The sequence below is a fragment of the Macrosteles quadrilineatus genome, unplaced genomic scaffold (assembly GCF_028750875.1).
Source record: "Macrosteles quadrilineatus isolate MER2022 unplaced genomic scaffold, UCM_ALF_1.0 Scaffold_9__3_contigs__length_116548681, whole genome shotgun sequence".
Taxonomy (NCBI): domain Eukaryota; kingdom Metazoa; phylum Arthropoda; class Insecta; order Hemiptera; family Cicadellidae; genus Macrosteles; species Macrosteles quadrilineatus.
The window spans coordinates 27154204-27163620 of record NW_026542602.1 but is presented as its reverse complement, the minus strand read 5'-3'; positions in this window follow the sequence as shown (position 1 = coordinate 27163620).

Sequence of the window (9417 nt, the reverse complement as noted above, 5' to 3'; positions counted from 1 at the left end):
ACCTGTAAACCTAGAGCCAATTGATAATAGCTCTATATTAATATTTTTATTTAATCAGAATTACGACATTAAAAAGTCACTACATGCATAGCTTACCTAACATATTTATAGTGTCAATTTGATAATCTTTGATTTTACTAAATAAAGGTTACCAGTTAAATCCTGATGACATTGGGTACTGATTTTATGGCCTATATATGAATCTAGTGCCTCGTGATCGTTTTCATTAATTTCCTGGTTGAAGAAAGAGCCTTAGTAAATAACAAAGCTACATAAGTGGATCCACTCCAATAGTACACCCATTCATTTCATATTCAGCTGAAAATACCTACTTCATTCTTGAACGATGTTTGCTGTCTTAATAAGTGATAAAGTAATTTAAATTATAATAGTTGCAGAACTTAACGATATACTCAGAAATATGATGCAACATCGAGTAACACTAACGAATCAGGTACGTCTCTTACGGATTATTGTTCTTTAAAAGTGGTATTCTTCGAAATGATATCGCATACATTGATTTCATTGCAGTTTGAAAGAGTAATTTAATATCATCCTGTTCTCGAAAATTTAAATAAATACCACTCAAACAAAAAAAACGTATCGTTCCAGAACCTGTATAATGAATGATAATGAGCCCTTTACAATTGAGTTAGTCATGTGACCAACACAATCGTAGGCACATAACTTTCTCGACTATAAACAATAGTGAGACAGACAGTCGGGAGCTATTAGTAAATACCGTAGCGATATCGATAGCGAACTGCTAGACGTCGTGACTTGGCCTCACTTCCTAGTGCTGGATTGATTCATCACAACCACGGACACCGAGTGTAAGGTCGTCTGGGGAGCACTTAATTAACAATCGGTAGGAAGAGAAAGGCAGTGTCAAGGTGTATCGATCGAATGTGGTTGTTTGACATTGGTTCTCGCACTAAAGTTGTGTAATATGTTTATAAAGTGTAAGAGTGTTTTTGCTCACACTTGGGGTAAAAATAAGCAAACATACTTGTTGAAAATGGTTGAAAATGTTGTTACAAATTGTGCTTATTATTTTACTGAGCGAAGCGAGCGAAGTTCTTTTAGGCCCCTACCACACTTCTGATTTTGTTTGATAAAAGATATTCCTGAACGGCTAAAGCTATCCGCACGAAATTTAGCACAGTCATAGTAACTAAATATTGGAAGGTACACATCTGAGTGCAGGGTTTTTGTCTACATTAATTTAAACATTAGAAATTTAACGTCGTCCTTATGAGTCGATTGAAGGCCATGGCAGTTATGCAAGATAACAATAAAACCGTAATGAAAACACTGACTACTTGACATTCTTCTGACCTGATGATGTGCTCCATTCGAAGCATGAAACATGTTGTTGTTGTTAGGAGCTGTAGTCTTACTAACTAGAAAGGATCGTTTTGACAGTAACAAGGTAATTTAAACCACTATAAACGTAATGAAAAGCTTTAACGTATGTTTGTTAATAATGCGTTTAAATAAGTGTACTAGACAAAACAGAACAAATGGAAAGGACAATCGGATTAATATTGTTGTATCATATACAACAAAATGAATTACCCATTAGGGCTATGCACCATTGACTTTGGATACTTCAAGTAGACATCCCATTGACGTGAGCCAGATACACCATTGACTTTGAATACTGCAAGTAGACATCCCATTTATGTGAACTTGGTCTCATTTGGAATCAATTGGTTAACTTTTCCTAAAACATTGAATTATGCTTCCTTCGCATAATAGCAATAAAATAAAGACAAATGTATTGTACATCCCGTTTATTTGACTTCATATGGTGTTCATCTGGACTGCTGACAAAATCAAACATGTCAACTAACAGCCCTGTTTGTTTTTTGTATTAAATTATCTTAAATAGACAGTCTAGTGGTTTGAAGACCAAGTAAATCATCGGTCAATTGTCCATGGATATCCGATATAGTTATTTGTGTAACTAGGCGAGTGTGGAATGATCTCGAGTGCAGCAAAGGCCTTTTGCACTCGTGTTACACATTATACTATTTATACAGTCACTATAAAACATATAAATAATTAGTCTTTCAAACACTATACAACACGTTTTTTGGTTCAGCTGGCAACACAAATAGGTGCCCTAGAGAAAGTAGTACCCGGTCCGTATCACTCCGCTATTTTTCCTCGGCAAAAAATGTGCTCCGCGTTTTGAGAATATAGTTCCGTATGATCTTTTAATTTGAAGTGGTTTCCGCGCCTAAAAAAAACGCTTTAAGGTATTTTATTGTTTATTAAGATCGTAGGAATGTTATAAAAACGTTTAAAAGAAAAGTCCAGAAAGTTCAGAAATCATATGAAACTATAAACACGAAATGACAGGTTAAATCGTAGTTATAATAGTCAATCAGCTGCTCATAGTATTATTGTCTTTGAGTGTTGCCAACTTATTACCAAGCGTACACGGATTACGTGCATAATAGATCCACGCTGTTTTGTGTTGTTTCGTTGGAATCCTGATGTGCGGCAAAGTATAAACCGTACGACAAAGTATAATCCGTACGGCAAAGTATAAATATGCAGCAATTAGCAGCATTCTGTACTATAAACAGTACAAGGAAGCCAACTTTGTCGGGTAACTGTAGGAAAAATATTTTTTTACCATGATAGTCATAAATAATTTTAATAGTGGTATGGTAAACCGTTTCTTCAATTAAAGCTTCAAATCGATTTTGATTCATTGCAATAGATAAATATAAATCCAACCATAACCGGTTGTAATGGGACGGACCATTTAAACCAATAATCAATTATACTCGTAGTAGCCATCATTGGCGATTAGGACCATACTTATCCACGATTTATCGTCACATAAATCTATGCCCGCATGAAAGGCAACTAGGATCTTTCCAGATCAATTCGTTGATTTATTTATTATTCTGATCTACTATACAGAAAAACACAAAATGCATGTTATAAAATAAATTTAAAATATTGGTTTCATAAGTCATCACAGAAATATGTCTCTGTATACAACAATATGTCTTATTAAAAAGTCATTTATCATTTAGTACACATAATGCTTAAGCGTTGGTGATTTTTTTTTCAAACTCGGCGTTGCTCAACATGCGAAAATATTGTTTAGGTATCTAGATCCAGGTAATAATGTGTTCTTACATCACAGTATTATAATTCCAGTTGTAGCTTAGATTTTAAATTCAATTCAATTTTGTATCTTCTATCTAGAAACATGTAGACTTATAAATACTACATATAAATTTATTTTACATTAATGCAGTTTTTCGGGTCCTTTATTCACAAATAAGATTATCATTTAATGCATCTTTACTGTTGTAAACACATTTCAACGAATTCAATTAACCCATCAGTTCATATTATGTTATTGACAAAGCCTGTGTCTTAAATTACTAAGGTTTCATATTTAATACTCAAGACTTAAAATGAATAGCATAGAAATTTCACAACGTTTTTTACTACTAAAATGAGGATTGTATTTAATTTATCTTCAAAAGCACTGGGGCATTTTAACAAAAAAACGTCAGAAGAGAAAATATGCAGCGTGAAGTACAGCAAGAGAGCAAACAAGAAGTTGTTTACAGACACAACAAAGAATATTAGACAAACATAGAAGCATGTTCGGGCATATGTTCTCTGTGCTGTCAATAACGGGACAGCAATCCGTGCACGCTACAGTTGTGCCGATAGTTTTAACAAAACGGTCATTTGACTTGATAACCTTATGTTTTATATTTTAAGTATTATTTTTGGATCTAATTAAATAAATTTTAGTTTTGCGATTGGCTTGTCCGTTTTGACCTAGCATAAAACCTGTATCACATATCGCAGTTGTAGTCCTGAGGAAGGATGTAAAAGTTAATTGTTTTTAGAGTTTTAACACGTTCGCTAACGAGCGTCGCATATATTTCAGAATTACTTTTCAAAACATTTATCGAAGGGGCAAAGAAATGTGTAGGAAAACCTATTAATCACTCTATATTTTATATGTGTTACCGTGAACACGATATATAGAATAAAGTGAAATTTCTGTGAATTTCGCATGAATCTGTAGAACTGCATGAACTGGAATGAGGTTAAAAACCAGTATGATGGGGTCATGAGAATATGTTTCCCCTTTCCCGTAGCAGCAAACCCAAGTACTGTACTTGTTAAATCTAACGTTATATCAGTTGGAAATAAATATGAATTGTTTATGGAAATATTTTAGTTTAGACATATTGAAATTCTCTTAGTCAGCAGATTTGTTGTGGCGGAGGATTCTATTTATTTTTTTTTTCTTTCTTCAAGTAATACAGTAAATCCATAGTACATGTAAGCTGAATGCATAATTATTCAAGACATAGTACCTATGTCAGTTCATAAGTTACATCGTATGAAGATATTGAGTTGGCTACAAATGTAATTTTAACTTGTCGCATAGTGATAATCAACCTAATTGACTAATGACAAATTATTATTGCGTAGTCGTAGCTGAAAGTAATTTTAATCAGAAGCATGTTAAAGGCCAATTAGGGTATGGCGTGGCACTGGTGACCTACATCAGAGCAATATCAGGCCGAATGTGATGGATTGTCTAGACTGACTGGTGACAATGAACAGCCAATACCAACTAAAGGAAAGACCGCATTTGTTCAAACATCTGTACATTGACGGTTTGTATTTTTCCAAGTCAATGAGCATGGTAAATATTAATAATTATACAGTATGTGATGATATTAAAATTATAAAAGACTCTGTGGGATTCTTACTTGCATTGACAATGATAATACTCAGTGATAATTAGCTGTACGTAAAGTGCTCTTAGAACCATACTACATTTCCAACTGAGGAGCTCAGAAGCATCATGAGACAGGCCAGTAGTAGGCCAGTCAAAGTTATGGGAGGAGACTCCTTGATTTACAAACCCGATGTCATCGCCATTAGCAGCCCGTGTTATGAATGGACCCGATGGTCTATGTCTAGGATTTAAGTGTCTGACGTCATCAGTTTAAACCTGTTCATCACAAATCCCGAAATATATGAGGAAGGGAGCAGTCCAGTCTTGTACCGGTGCCGGCGAGGACAGCTAGCAACTTGTTCCGGCATTGGCTGTCCTATAAAACCCGGAATTTCGTACTAAGGTAGAGTATTGCGTTGCTGAACTCTTCGTCTCTGTGGCTATGGGATAGTGGCTACCACTCTTTATAAAGCCGAGTTATGCACTCACATAGTAATACAGTATAACCTCGATAACAAGTCGCCCTTGAAAATAAGTGTAATTTTAAAAACTTCTAGACTTTACTGAACCCCTAATTACATGTTTTTGCAACTTCGAAAATAAGTCAACCTTGATACCAAACATTATTAATTTTCCCCATGAGGGTCTTGTTTTCGAGGTTTTGTTGTAATAAATAGCCGGTTTGATCATAATAAGAGTCAGCAACTGGGTTTGAACTGAGACCAGATATCCGTGATCATTGGAATTTTAATAAATTAAATTCTTCCAGAAAGCGACACAAGCTTGGTTGTGTATTTTAAGCCAGACATGAATTAATGGTAATTGTAGAAGCCCTGACTGAAGAAACTTGTATTCTTAACAATACCATAAAAGGCATCACTCTCCCTTCTGAACTTATCCTTCACTCATGTTTGGATTAAAACACACTATTGCGTAATCATTGAAATTGGTTTGAGTGGTTGTAGTTCGATCAACATTTTCCATAACTAAACATATATGTGGTTGTTGCTGGTATAACCTAGTAGGTACTATAAGCATTGGCTATATAGAAGTCTAGAGTCTGGGGCAGCAATCAGTTTTGTGTTCAGTTTGTAAAAAGTCTATTTTGTTGAACTACGCCTAAAAAATTTGCTATTGTCAATTTTATGTTGTGGTTGATAAATCCACTCTATTGCACAATTGCCAACAGTTGTAAATACCAGTTGTTCAACCCATCAAAGTTTGGCTGAACTGAAAGGCCGACTTATTGTTAACCATATCATTTGAGTAATCATTTTAACTATCATTGTATCATAGACTAAAAATTGAAGTTAAATTCAGACAGTGTGCTTTATTTAAATAGCATACATCTGAGGAAATAGGTTCATATATCTATTTATTTTAAAGCAAGAGAAACTGTAAATAATAATTTGAAATAAGGATTTTCACAAGAGGCGTCTGTGTGTAGTTAATATCATCTCTGATGAAAATAGATCGTAATCTTTTCATCCAATCAATGTCAAAAGCTCCCACATGTAATCCTGTAAGTCTTTTGGGATTTTTAAATTAAAATATATATTTATCTCTATAATAAATGCATACAGTGTTTACTATTGGTTAAATCTTGTGATACCTTAAAATGCAATTATATTCGTTATAGTATTGCACAAGACTCTCAGGGATTGAGTATATATTGACACAACATCCTCTTAAACCTTAAATAGCAAAGCTAGTTTTGGTATCTACTTATGATTACTGTTCAAGCTTACATCGAAAAACAAATGTTACTTTTTCAAACATAAATATATTACCTGGTAAATAGATCATTGATATGTTAACTATGTACTGATTGCTTTACTGATAACTAAGTAATCCCTAATTAAATTTAAATATCCCTATAGACAAAGATACCTCTTAATATATTACAATGTTGATCTTCTGAAAATAATTTTATTGAATAGCTCCCATGACATAACAGTGGTAACAATTCAACTTTTGCATCTACTGAGTTAACTTTCCAAACAATTTCTAAAGCCGTGGCTAGCAAAATATTATTTTAGTTAACGTAAATACCTAAAGAATGGTATAAATGATCTCCAAACAACTGCATCCTTCTTTTCGTGATTGTAAGGCGAATCTATAGCTATAGCTAATCAAATATTAGCCCTATACAGATTACCTCAGTTTCAAAATAAGCGCGGTCCGAATTCCAAAACCTACGACTACTGTAGCACAATCACTGATAAAACCAGTGGCATTAACGGTGAAAAGGGTTGAATTAACATTTCATTCCATGACCATTCCCATGTCGGAGCACACAAAGTCACTGCCAACGCAAATCCCGACAATCTTCAGTAAACGTATTACAACCCGGTTAATAAATTAATACATGTTTAATTAGTTGGCCGGAGTTCAGCACTGCAATGTTTGCCACGCCTACAATCACACAATAATTCTTGCAGTGAATGGATTGGATTGCATATTTGCTTCTTTGTCGTTGCAAGTTTATTTTGTTGTTGTTGGATTCGTTAGTGTGTTTGTTAGTGGATTAGTCAGTCACGTGTTTTGATCCAGGCTTTGCTATGTCTGTCAGTATTATCATGAGGCAGATTTACTTATAGAATTTACATACGTATGTAGTCCAGTCAATAAAGGTATTGTAGAGGACATGGAGAGGGGGAAATTTTTTTTCTGCGGGAATGTGTTCGGGGTAGTTAGAAGATAAAAATACCAAAAGTCCCCGCCCCTGGCCCTGCTGCTTCAGCGGGGGGAGGGGGGGAAAGACCCCATTTTTTAGTTTTTTACTTCTACACTGAAAACCATGCGTCGTACGGAAAAAATGTAAATTATAAAAAGAAAGATGATAAAATTCTCTACAAGAATGGTTATATACATTTCTTATGTATATGCATTAGTTTTAAAGATATTCTCAAAATAATATAAAAATTATTTTCTAAATTGATTTTTCAGACATTTTTTCCAAATAAATTCATATAATCGATTAGCCTGTTGTTGTTTTACATTAGTAAGGATAGAAAGCAGGTTTTGGAGCACTTACCTATATAATATAATATAGGCGGATTCATCTCTTACAACCCCAGATGCTATTGACATGATGTCTTGAGTTTCAGGGAAGAGTGGGTGATTTTCAAACATTGCTGTCAGTTTAAAAATATATAAAATTTCATCATTTGTATAATTTTATCAAGGACAACTCTGTTTGGAAAACCAACTACCCTCAGAAATGTGGGGTTGGGAGTGCAAAGATGTTATCTTTTTTTAGTTTTAACCAATGAACCACCTAACCCACGATAAATGTTGGGCTTGTTTTTTTTTTCAAATATACTAAAGACTGTAGCAATAAAAGATGTACATGCAATGAAATGTCCATTAATTGTTCCTCGTTAACCGTTATGCCAGAACTGCTAAGGGAACTTTTTACATGGAATGCCCATTCTGACGAACAAGGAAGATAAAGAATATATAGGCCTACACCGCATTATTACTTCGATAGCCAATATTGAGTCTAATCAACAAGAATTGAATGATGGAAATGTCCTAGATGGTGGTTCTCAGTTCCAGATGGCACCTGTTTTTGGGACAGAAGTCGGACCCTCTCGTCCCAAGTGAGTCAGATCATGAACAATAGTATAAAAGTATATTAAAAGTATAAAAGTAAGTATAAAAGTATATTAAGTAGATCATGAACAATAGTATATTAAAAGTCTTGGTTTCGGTAATTGTTATAAATAAACCTGGACAAATGTAGCTGCAAACATAATCTTTTTTCATTTTTAGTGTAATAATTATGCCAAAATTACTTGTTTCCATGACAAAAATACATAACTTAAATAGATTTATATAAACTTTTTTTAACACAATATATACGATGGATAGGCCTATATTATATTATATAGGAAAGTGCTCCAAAACCTGCTTTCTATCCTTACTAATGTAAAACAACAGCAGGCTAATCGATTATATGAATTTATTTGGAAACAATGTCTGAAAAATCAATTTAGAAAATAATTTTTATATTATTTTGAGAATATCTTTAAAACTAATGCATATACATAAGAAATGTATATAACCATTCTTGTAGAGAATTTTATCATCTTTCTTTTTATAATTTACATTTTTTCCGTACGACGCATGGTTTTCAGTGTAGAAGTAAAAAACTAAAAAATGGGGTATTTCCCCCCCTCCCTCCGCTGAAGCAGCAGGGCCAGGGGCGGGGACTTTTGGTATTTTTATCTTCTAACTACCCCGAACACATTCCCGCAGAAAAAAAAATTCCCCCTCTCCATGTCCTCTACACCCCCCTTTTGAGCATTCATTGACTGGACTAATGGATCAGCTGATGATTTAAAGTCATATTTCTGTCTCGTTTATGAAGAGTGTGTTTCGATGTTAACTACACATTGCTTTGCATTTTATCTAAATTAAAAGTAGTAAACCGAGAAAATTTTAATATTTCATAACTATTGGTTGTCCTCTTGCAACCAAAAATGTTACGTGTGCATCTTCCGAGTGCAGTACTCAGTAAGTGTACAGTATACAGAAAACCTCTCCGAAAATAAATGGCAATACTAGTCTGGCGATAACAGTGTGACACCTCTTTCAGTTGAAAGTTCAAATCCTATTTTAAATCGATTGAAAGATTGTGAATGGTGTTTTTTCTATACTACACTATTTTA